At 36.3% G+C, this 12,442-nt stretch overlaps 1 protein-coding gene across 11 annotated transcripts in view; it reads left to right on the forward strand.

Annotated features, from left to right (window-relative positions):
* The window catches only part of LOC134801561 (zinc finger protein 184-like), a 128,003-nt gene that overhangs the window by 8,897 nt on the left and 106,664 nt on the right, over positions 1-12,442 (forward strand). Inside the window, exon 1 of one of the 11 annotated variants that reach the window (XM_063774162.1) lies at positions 9,100-9,729. The exons of the other annotated variants lie outside the window; for them this stretch is intronic. The gene's annotated coding sequence lies outside the window, so the exon portion shown is untranslated. Of the gene's footprint in view, positions 1-9,099; positions 9,730-12,442 lie in introns of those variants that run through there. 11 annotated transcript variants of the gene reach the window in all.

Consider the following 12,442-nt stretch of genomic DNA (forward strand, 5'->3'; position numbering starts at 1 on the left):
GTGGTGCCGTAAGCACGTGCTTGTTTTGCTTATTGGTTACAAAGTCTTTATTAATTCAACCACTAAAGTCGACGAGTACAAAAAACTTTGAGCTAGCTCTCAATTTAACATTTTTTTTAAACATTATTTTTAATTTGACCATACAGTTACTCGTAAGTAGGTAAGACCGTTAAATATTTAAAATGATTATCTTATCAGAAAATTATCACCAATTACTCTAAGAAAACTACTACTCTAAGTAATCCGGCACTGTTAACAATGTATTTTTTATGTGAAACGTGAGTGAAATCTCTTTAAAAAATCCGTAGGGGTCGGATCAAAAACTGTAATTAAGTCCGACTCACGCTTGACTGTACATTTCTAATAGGTTTTCCTGTCATCTATAGGTATAGACCTATTTTATGTATTTTTTTTTAAATTTAAGACTTAGTAGTTTCGGAGATAAGGGGGGGGGGAATGGTCATTTTTTGCCTATTTTCTTGAATAACTTCTAAACTGTTTATTCAAAAATTATAAAAAAAATATATTTGAGATCCTTACAATAAGCTCTTTCATTTGATATGTAACATGATATAGTTTGAAAAATTAATTTTTTTCATTTTTTCATTTACCCCCCAAAAGTGGCCCCCATGTTTAAAATTCATTTGTTTACGTTACATGTCCTTATTTGGGTCACAAACTTACATATGTGTACCAAATTTCAACTTGATTGGTCCAGTAGTTCCGGAGAAAATCGGCTGTGACAGACGGACAGACAGACAGACAGACAGACGCACGAGTGATCCTATAAGGGTTCCGTTTTTTCCTTTTGAGGTACGGAACCCTAAAAATGGGTTAGGTTAGGTTAGAACTGCGACCTTTACAGAAACCAACTGCTACTAGAAAAGTAGGTGTAGGTTAGGTTAGAACTGCGACCCTCCCTCCCCTAGAAACTTACTGCTTACAGAAAAGTAGGTATAGGGTTAGGTTAGAACTGCGACCCCTACAGTAAATAACTGTTTATAAAAAAGTAGGTTTAGGTTACGTTAGAACTGTACGGCTACCACCAGTTTTGACATTGACAGATACGCTCGCGTCTACGTAAATTACTTTCTATACATCTCGCTTGCACTAATATGCGAGTACGAGCGAGATGCATAGAAAGTAAGTTACTTAAACGCGAGCGTATCTGTCAATGTCAAAACTGGTGGTAGTGGTTCTGCTGCCCCCCGTAGAAACGTAGGTACCTTTATTTATTAACAACAAATTCGGAATATAGGAATCACGTCAAATCGAAATTCAAAATTTCGGAATTATGACATTTCGGAATTCGTGATATCAAAAATCGTAAATGTTAAATTCGGTGTTTCTCCCAATCGGAATTGTTATATTCGGAATTATGTGGTTCGGAATTAAAAAAATCGTCGGTTTTACTATTCGGAAATATAAAACTTCGTGATTTTCATCGTTCGGTAATTACGACAATCGGAATTTTGATGGGTCGAGCATTTATAAATCGGATTAATAAAATTCGATATTTTAAAATTCGGCATGAAATATTTCGGAATTATGTAGTGCATTAAAATATTGCTACATTACGTTAATGGGGTACATTAAAATATTGCTAACAATTGCTGACCACATACAGGCTGTAAGAAAAATATTGGGAAACCGTTTAAGAGCATATTTGCTATCGTGTTCCGATTAGGAAAAGGTAAAATAAAAACAACGGGTTGCACTCCGGGAGTGCCGACAGAAGTGAAAACTCAATGACTAGTCCAAAATGTCTGCAGCACTATGTATAATTGACCCATCCTCCTTTCTATTTAAAAACTTTAGTTCCGAAATTGCTGGTCAGTGAGCTTTTTTAAAATTCGAAATTCAAATTTGTAGCGAATAGAAATAGTTACCTCGCAAACCTCGCATCTAAATATATTTGGTCATGATATTTTGAGTTTTATTCACCAGTACTAGAGTTCACTTTTATTAGCGATTTCATTAAGATGTAGCTTTATTGAATTACATTGGAGTGATATAAAGTTAGAATGTAACTGTGAGATCCTCGTATTTCAGCCCGTACAAGATTAGAAAATTGAGCTTTATTGCTTAATATAAAAGTCCAGGTTTAAATAATTGACCTGATTATGATACGTTATGATTAAAGTTCTTTGGTGAATAACATTGTCCGTCACACATAACATAAAGTCATGCAAGCGCCCTGCGCCGCCTACATGAAACAGCAGGCTCAGGCATACATTTTCGCCGCGCGGTAGAAAGAGAGGAGAAACGCCTTACGCGTTACGCGTTACGCTGTCTCGAGTTTATCATTTTTTCCCCACCTCAAGTGCTCAGCGCCGCTAAAGAAGTTTCCACTTCAAAAAATTTTTTGATGAGGTAAAAATATTTTTTTCTATGGTGGAGGTCGTTCAAGTCCTCCCTCAAACCCTCCATACAAAAGCCAAAAATTGTTCATCCTAATCAGAACACGATCAAATATCTTAAACAGATCCCCACTATTCTTGTTACATTCTGTATTCATTGATGGATTTAATTATTAAACAAATACATAGGAAAATACTTTCAAGTACAGCACAAATATGTAACTGTCAACGTCATAACGAGATTTGAACCCTTTACCACCAACAGATTTATAGGCGCAAACAGTTTTTATACAACAAATCATAATATAATACCTCTATAAAACAATAATAACTACATATAATATATAGTTAAGATAGTGTTAACAATCGCTGGCCACATAAGTAAGTATATGCATAAATATTAAATAATTAAATACCAGTAGAGCAACATTCCATGCGCACGCGCGTCGCGTCAATTTTCTAACGCCATCAAGTTTTTGTCAAAGAAAAATGCGTCTTATTACATTACGCAATTGCCTGATCGTTCGTATGCCTTGTTGCAAAGGTGTAAGGACTAATATTGGTCAGTTAATGTTGTGGTCGTGTGGTATGATGTTTTGCGTATGTTTTGTGATTGTGATTGGTTTGCACGATGTCGTGATGTGAGGTTGGTTCCGTAAAATGAGGAACGCTGAAAGATGCGGAAGATAGATTAGAAATGTAGGTCTTAATCTATTTAAGTTATTGGTGTGACAAGTAAGCGATTAGATAAGATATACAGGATGGAAAAATCTGTGCCTTTTTTTGTAAAAAAATGTTTGACGTTACAATCACCAAATAACCGTAGTTTTTAGCAGGTTTTATGCTAAGCGATAACGTTCCTATAAATAATAAACAAAATCTTCTCACACCCTGGATCTTATAAAGGGTCGAACACTGTGCGGTTTTTGAAAATTCTAAATGTATTACTAGTACATACTATGTAAGTAGGTCTCAAGGGCTATTCAAAAGCAAATACAACATTTCCCATGCAATCATATAGTGAAATGAAAAATAAATAGCAACATTATAAATCCAAAAGCCAATACCTGGGTAAACATTAATAATAGGAAAACCGGGCAAGTGCGAGTCAGACTCGCGCACGAAGGGTTCCGTAACATAATGCAAAAAACGGCAAAAAAAAACGGTCACCCATCCAAGTACTGACCCCGCCCGACGTTGCTTAACTTCGGTCAAAAATCACGTTTGTTGTATGGGAGCCCCACTTCAATCTTACACAAACAGAATAAAATTATTCTGTTTTTAGTATTTGTTGTTATAGCGGCAACAGAAATACATCATCTGTGAAAATTTCAACTGTCTAGCTATCACGGTTCGTGAGATACAGCCTGGTGACAGACGGACGGACGGACAGCGGAGTCTTAGTAATAGGGTCCCGTTTTACACCCAAAGGGTAAACGGAACCCTAAAAACGCTTTCTAACTTATAATCTCAATTGATAAATTATTTCAATACATATTACGTTAATAACCGTGCTAGATCATCAGTTGCCCAACGGCTGCGTAGGAGTTTCGAATCGCGGTGCCCTTTCACACGATCCTTTTCGTTGCATAAGGGAATTGAAGGGCATCGGAGAAACCAAAATACCTACCTATTTATTTGTCACTTCAATAGTTTGTAAATTAAAAAAACTAGTGCCTACGCGAATTCTCGGGATTAGTTGCCAAGCGGACCCCAGCCTCCTATGAGCCGTGGCAACAGCCAGGACAACGCGAGGAACATGATGAATAGTGTGTAAATTTTTATTTACAACTGCTAGTTTTTAACTAATTCAATTTAAATAAAAAAAAAATTGCAAAAAAATATGATCGTTTAATTATATGAATACAATTTTTGCTTTCCCACTGAATATTAAATTTAATTAATCACAACCATCATCATTCATAATACAAAAGTCATGCTTTCTAAGTGCTTTGGACAATTTCTACTATCCCTACTATAATATTATAAATTCGAAAATAACTCTGTCTGTATGTCTGTCGGTTACCTCTTCACGTTTAAATCGGTGAACCAATTTACATGAAATTTGGTATGAAGAAATAGATGGTCAAGCAAATCTTGTCAGTAGAAAAAGGCGCGAAATTCAAATTTTCTATGAGACCATATCCATTCTCGCCTACATTTTTCAAATTTGCCGCCTTTTCCTAATGACAAGATCTGCTTGACCAAAGTATAGTTTGAGACCCGAGTATAGTAAGTATACAGGGTGATCAATCCAAATGGGTCAGTATGGAGAAGTCAGAAACTATGAGAGATGCGAAATCTGTTCTCAGGAACCATGGCTTCGATTTTAGATTTAATAATAATGGCATTTATCTCTCATACATAACCGGGAAGGTGATCATACTCTCATCATCAAGTGAGGAATTGAAAACAATGCTGAATGACCTAGTGAGAGAAAGTGGGAAGGTGGGATTGGTTATGAACACACTAAAGACCAAGGCTATGACTAACGACAAGCAAAAACCTATTCTCATGAATAATAACCCAATTGAATACGTCAATGAGTACATCTATTTAGGCCAGATAATCTCTCCGGTAGATCTAACCTCAAAAGAAATAGATAGACGTATTGGAAATGCTTGGAAGACATATTGGAGCCTAAAGGAAATAATGAAAAATAAAGATATAAATGTAACTAAATATTGCGAAGACCGAGTACATGGCATGTGGCGGCACGGGCCCCGACCCCATAAAGGTAGGAGACAATTTTGTCGTGAAAACTAATAAATTCAAATACCTTGGGTCCGTGCTGCACGAATCGGGTGAAATCGATCACGACGTCCAAGCCCGAATTAGCGCTACTTGGGCAAAATGGCGAGAAGTAACCGGTGTCTTCTGCGACCCCAGGATACCGGTGAAGCTAAAGGGCCTTGTGTACAAGAGCATCATCCGACCAGTCCTACTATATGGTAGCGAGACCTGGCCTGTCCTCGGAAGGCATGTCCAGCAGCTTCACGTCACGGAGATGAAGTTGTTGCGATGGATGTGTGGCGTTACGCGACTAGATCGCATACGTAACGAACACATCCTTGGCAGCCTTGGTATCCGTGACGTAGCGGATAAGCTGCAGGAAAGTCGCCTCCGATGGTATGGCCATATACGCCGCAGACCGGTAGACTACGTCGGAAATAGATGCCTCAATCTCACTGTCCAAGGCCCTAGATCACGCGGTAGGCCTAAGAAGCGCTGGCTGGACGTCGTGACAGCGGACATGGGAGAGAACAATCTCACACCCGAGGATGCCGAAGACCGGGCAAAGTGGAGAAGACTGAGCAGGAAAGTGGACCCTGGCGCCAGGCCGGGAAAACGCTAGGTTGAAGAAGAAAGATATCAATGTAACTATCAAACGGAAACTCTTTGATACCAGCATACTTCCTATACTTACTTTACGGCTGCCAAACCTGGGCTCTCACTAAAACACACATTAGAAAGCTAAAAACTTGCCAAAACTCAATGGAAAGAAGTATGCTGGGGAAAAGACTATCGGATAAAATAAGAATAGAATCCATAAAGAAGCTCACCAAAACAAAAGATGTCACAAAAACAAAAGTTAAAATGGAAAGGTCAGGACATACAATCAGAGGCAAAGAAAAATGGTCGAAATCGATAATGAACTGGTTCACAGGCCATAAGAAAAGGAAAAGAGGTAGACCATTTAGGAGATGTGTGGACGACATCAAAGCCACAACAGGAAGCATATGGACGAGAGTTGCCAAGGATAGAGAGGAATGGAGAAGGTTGGAGGAGGCCTTTTGCCAATAAATGGCACACAGACGGGGAAAAAAAATACGCAAGAACTGTAGAAAAAAAAGTTACTGTCTGAAATAAAGGATTATTACATTAGTACATATTACATTACATAACCGGGAATCGAACCTGGTCGAAGTCTCTGTAAACAATGTTAGGTATAAATTCTGCAACTTTTTTCGTTGTTATTGTTGATGGTGCGAATCATAAGTCACAAGGAACACATTTTTAATGTTGTTTAAGTAATAGAAAGGAAAACCTAACAATAAGATAATTATTTTATTATAATAAATGTTCAAAATGGTACACATTTTCCTGGATGCAAAGATTAATTAGTTTGGGTAACGAATGCAATATTGGATTTCGTATTTTGTGGTGTTCCATTTTAAAATTTTAAATAAATTGGCACGCCCGCTGAACGAATGCGCTCTAATTTTAAATAAACGCAATTTGTAATGCATAATATCGATGCAGAAGATATGCACAAGTGGTCTATTCAGATAAATGATTCATAATGATGACCGATTCATATTAATGACAACATTTTGCAAATTATTTAAATTGTGGGCATTTCAGTCTAATGTTTACACAAGATTTCATAGCAAAATTTGGTCCTTATACTTTCAGGATCAATTATACAAACAAATACTACACCCGATTACATAAAGAATATTGACCAGGTTCGGTCATGTATGAGGATTTAAAAAAAGTTTGAATGTCATTATTATTAAATCTAAAATCGACGCCATGGTTCCTAAGAACAGATTTCGCTATCTCTCATAGTTTCTAACTTCTCCATACTGACCCATTTGGATTGATCGCCCTGTATAGAATAGTTTTTATAAATCATCATCATCATTATCCCATCCAGACTATGTCGCGGGTAAAAGCTAGTGATCGATTTAAATAATCTCTACTTTGTTTTTAATTTTAACTAAGATATAAAACCAACTTATTCAAATTATTACATTAGCGACTACCTAAATAGCAAGACCGGAATAGCCGTGAGCTAGTGCTTAGCATTACTTCAAATAGTTTATTCAAATACAATAGACACAGTATGTACCTACAAATATCTCAGTAAATCCGGTGCACAAAATACCGGATTTAATAAAGTACATTACCTAAAGAATTTTAGTGCTACATAAATCACATTACCCACAAACGCTAAAGAATTTCCAAAACTAGTTCCGAACGCCGATTCCCACACAAATACCTTCTAAAGTACAATTATACCATAATATATCTCGAAGATTTCTAACATTCAGTGTCCTAGAAACAACGTACGCCTACAGACACCCATTTCTTTCTACAACTATACCTAGCTAAATTTCATAGTGAAATAAGTATAAGAACTTGCTTCAAAAATGTTCAAACCTATTTAATATATCTAATTTCCCTGTCACTCCAAAACCGACTATAACCACTTTAAAATAAAGTTAATTTTCGTGTATATTGAAAGGGTGGTTACGACGCTTTGGATCGTGTCTATCGGTTGTGCAGGCCAATGCACGATGCATACAACTAACTAGTGGTGGGGCAGTGAGTTGTTTTTGAGATGCTGTTGTAACGGTTATGTTATTGTTAGTAATAACTGCTAACATTGATCACGGAATGAACATACCTATTTGTAACATAGAAGTCATGACCTAAACATTTAGTTTTTATTCACTTTGGTAATGCATATTATTATAGTATCTTTAAGCATTGGCACTTCACACTGCCTAATAATTGACTTCTTAACCTAACGAAATGCCTACGTAATGCATTAAAACTACTCACCGACTAAAAAATTAATACCACACAATACCAGACAATTTGTACAAATACATTAATCAATAAATAGATGTCATATACATTATGCTGGGCAATGCAACAATGGTTCACATATTATGCGCAGTCAAACCTGCTCGCAATCATTTTTAGGATGCTGTTGGAGCTGCCCCTAACACGGCGCACCAGGGATGTTAATGGCTGTTAGAAATTGTTTGTGTAAATTTCATACATATATCATATTCAATTCAAGCACATCAAGATCTAAACGGGAAACTAACTTAAGTATTTAGTTTGCACTGACGCTTCAGGTTATATTTTGAACTATTGTATGAACATAATTACATACTAGTTATACTATGTTTGATTGCTTTATTTTTCCACAAATTTACCATTCTGCCAAAATGTTGAGATGGATCAAATAACCATGTACAATTTAAAGATTCAAATTACATTGATTTATTATAATTTTAATGTTGATTTTAAATTTTCTTTCCTAGAAACTGCACCTATTTTTACCCGATAACTAGTGCGAAGCAAAGGACAGAATGTGTTTTTACATGAACTCTATTTTTAATAATAAATAAATAAACTCATTTATTCACGACCAACATGGATTATTTTGCGTTAGTGACAGTTTTGATCTTATCTTATGTAAATGTTAGTAGAGGCCAAGGTAGTTTTTTTATGATTTTTCTTCTTATTCTTTGTTATAAAGTACATACATAACAATCAATATATTTATCTGCAGTATTAATATTTATGATTGTTCAGAAAAACGTGTCGTTATTTTAACCGTTATTACAACAAAATAACGTTACCGTTGGGCAACGGCTCTTCAACTCTCGCGCAGAGACGGTGCCTGTAAGCGCTCAATATAGGCTAAAACATATTATTATATGCAAGACGTTTCTTGTACTACGCGAAAATTAGGGTTGCCGACCCTTGCATTTGAGTACTTCGTCAATTTAAAAAAATATATATTTTAGTTTCATAAAGTTGGAATCATAGTGAGATGTAAGCTTGTTATTTTATTGCAAGTGTAGAATATGCATGATTTCCTATGTGTTTTCAAACAACGAACATTTGATACAGTTTTATCAAGTTTATAGTAGAAATGTTTTTTTTTTTAACTTTTGACAATAAAAATATTTTTTTTGAAATATTAATAGTTAAAAAACTTTTCGGTAAATGAAGTTTTTTTTGAGAAACAAGGAAGTGTAACCTAAGTACAAAAGAGCCAGGTCATAGGCCTAGCTTCTAACGCTAGTTCAACCCTACGCCTGCAGGCAAATATGAACGAATGTAAGTTGACTTAGAATAAGTATGTTCTGCAATCGAGAGCTGGCCAGTGTTAGATCATAATGTGTTGAAACAGCATGTGCGCCGCCCGCTCGACAATGAAAACAAACCGTTTTCAAAACTAAATTTCGAAAATCGAACGTTAATCTAACCACAGACATGACGTGGCGCGAAACGGTATTTTTATTTTTCGAACGCGCGCCGATTTGAGCGCGCAAAAATGTGACTTTTAAAAACCGAACAGTTTAAAAAACGTGTTTTTTGTGGCGAATATTTTTTTATCTTGGCAAATAAAAATTGTAATTTAAATACAGCGGCGTGAAATTGATAAAAAGATTTTTAAAGTTTCGCAACGCTTGGTAAAATTTAGTGTTTGCGATAAGGAATTTCGCGCTTTAATGTGTAGACTGTTTAAATCTGTGAACTTTTGGGGATTAAATAACGTTTTTAAATTTAATAGTGAATAAAGGACTTTTAAAGTGTCGGATCAACCCGGAAGACAAAGGTTTGTTGTGTTATTTTATTACTTTATTTATATTTATTTTATTTTTGAAGCAATAGCCTAGACTTTCTATTTCTTGTCTATTTTTATAAGAGACCATTTGTCCTTGTGTTTGAGCCGTTTCGTTGCGGCACTCGTGTTCGCTAAAATTGCGAAATAACCGATATTTATTGGACACTTAAAGTTAGTCCGCGACTGTTTTAGAAATAATGCCGTAATTTTTCTAATGATCACATAAATGATCTTGTTACTTTTAGATAAAAGCGGCTTGATTTTAGAGGGTTTGTTAGTTAAATGGCGAAATGCGTGCGGATAAATGTTCCATCTAAAAATGCGGTAAAAACGCATGGAATTAGCAACCCAGTCGAAAAAAAAAACTTTGTTTTAAGATAATATATGCCAATAACAATTAAAAGCTAGTGCACTTAATAGCTTCTTAATACCATCCATAATTATTTGCGATATTCATAACCATGATTTTACTCTATTAAATAAGTTAATACTTACAAGTTTTTATAATAACGGTGGTACTTTCAACATTTCATGGAATGTATGATTCAGTATTTATATGTATTATAAACGTTATATAAGCCAAAGAAAGATATTTGAATTTTTAAGACAGTAGTTTAACGGACTACGTTAAAGTTTTTTGGAAAAAGAACTTTCCTTTAGGCACTTTATATTATTATACCTATATAAATAAAATATGTCATTCATATGAGCGATAGGTAATTTTTTTGAGACAAAAAACTTTTATCCCAACACTTTGTATTTTTTTTTACATTACCTATCGCTTGCACGAGTATAAAACAGTACATAAATTGTCCCTTCGAGATAGGTTACTATTTTTAAGTTTCGAAAATTAAACAATTTTCACATTCATAAATTTTAGAATCTTCTCATATTTTTGTACGGGGATCGATGAGGCGAAAATTTTCAACTTTATTTAATACTTTCCGCTTCTTGCACATCGATCAGTACCTACTGGAACTAATCTTAGGCTTGTTGTTTAATAGGCTAATATTGATGATGAATTTCACGAGTTTCAAGTATGTAGAGGTACCTACAGTCACCTGCAATAACATGTTGCACAATGAAGGCCGCAAAAATATCTGACACGATCTTATTTGTAGAGTCATAAGAGCGCGTCACATATTTTTGCGGCCTTCGAAGAGTCCCAAATTATTGCAGTTATAATTAATCAGGGCACAGGCACAGGCAGCAGCAGGCAATTATTGGTTGTATGTAACTAGTGTATTTAAGTACTAAACCCTAGCGAATAGGATGCATTGTTTGAAAACAATACTTACTAAACTCAAGCGCCTGAGACTGAAGAAACACACAAACACGCGCGTAGAATTATACTAGTATTTTAATAACTACAGTTAGGCAAATACTGGGGGTAGTAAGTTATCAGTCTTTGATGTCGCAGGGGCAATTGTCATTCCACTTAACAACAGCTGTCTCTGGCTGATCGAAGTATTTCCTCTAACTACCTTATGTAGTCTATTCCTGTCCATCCATCTAATCTGGCTTAAACTGTTTTTCAGCCCGTTATCGTGTCCCACTGTTGGGCAAAGGTCTCTCCCCTTGATCTCCACAAGTCCCCGTTGTGCTTTTTCCGGTCAGTTACTGATGAAGGTGTTTAACGGTGACAGACGGTTTGGTGCAACCGAACCTAAGTCATCCCGCTATCTCCGTCTGGGTCTGCCACGTCCACGCTTGTGTTGTGACATCCACTTGGTGGCTATACTAGCCCACCTATCCGGATGCATGCGGCAGACGTGACCCACCCAGACCCACTTCAGCCTGGCGGTCTTCTCTCCCAGATCAGATATGCGTGTTTTGGAGCGCAGTGTACTTACCTAGTGTTTCAGATGCGATCCGTCTTTGTGACACGTAGGATACTGCGCTCTTCTTCCTTTGGACCCTACTATTTGGACTAACTTGATCTTTCAAAACTTTTTACTTCATTATTTATAGAAAAAGAAACTAGAAAAAGAACATTTCCTCTAAAAAAGGCTTAAATATCAATACAATACTCGACTCGCGACTTCATTAGAACTTGGAATAATTTTAAGTCCAGTCTCATAAATTGAGTTATTCAATTCAAAGACTCTCGTTCCTCCTCAATACGTAGCGTCGGACCAAGCTTACTCTTGCAATGAAAAATTGTGGCGATGGCATAATTAATGTCAAATTTCTATGAAAATATAATGTTTGTAATGAGTGTAATGTCACTTCCTCATTTCATTCCGTCCAAGTTGGTGCAAAGTTGCCATGCTTAGCCGGACTCTAGTCACTAGTGGTGGTCATATTTAAACCGACATCATAAATTCACAGTTTAGCGAGAGAAAACGACCGGCTAGAGAGTACAGACAGCAACACTCCTAACTGTACATCGGTGGACCTTATTACAAGAGGCATAAGGTCCACCGGTGTACAGTAAACAGTGTGGGCGATGGTAAGAGATTTCCTTTGGTTGATTTTATGTAAAAATTAACGGCAGCACGCGAACGCATGCGCGGAGTTATGTAACGTAGTTTTAAAACAACCCGTTTGCTGCGTGGACATCTCTGCGCGTCTCCATTGCTGCAAGCAACATACCCACAAGTAGATGGAGATACCGATGTGGAAAGTTTAAAAAAGTTGGAAAAAATCTCGGAAAATTTAGGACAATTTCATAGGATTTAAGGAAACTTTCATTATGGAAACG

This window comes from Cydia splendana, chromosome 22 (genome assembly GCF_910591565.1).
Source record: "Cydia splendana chromosome 22, ilCydSple1.2, whole genome shotgun sequence".
In the NCBI taxonomy this organism is placed as follows: domain Eukaryota; kingdom Metazoa; phylum Arthropoda; class Insecta; order Lepidoptera; family Tortricidae; genus Cydia; species Cydia splendana.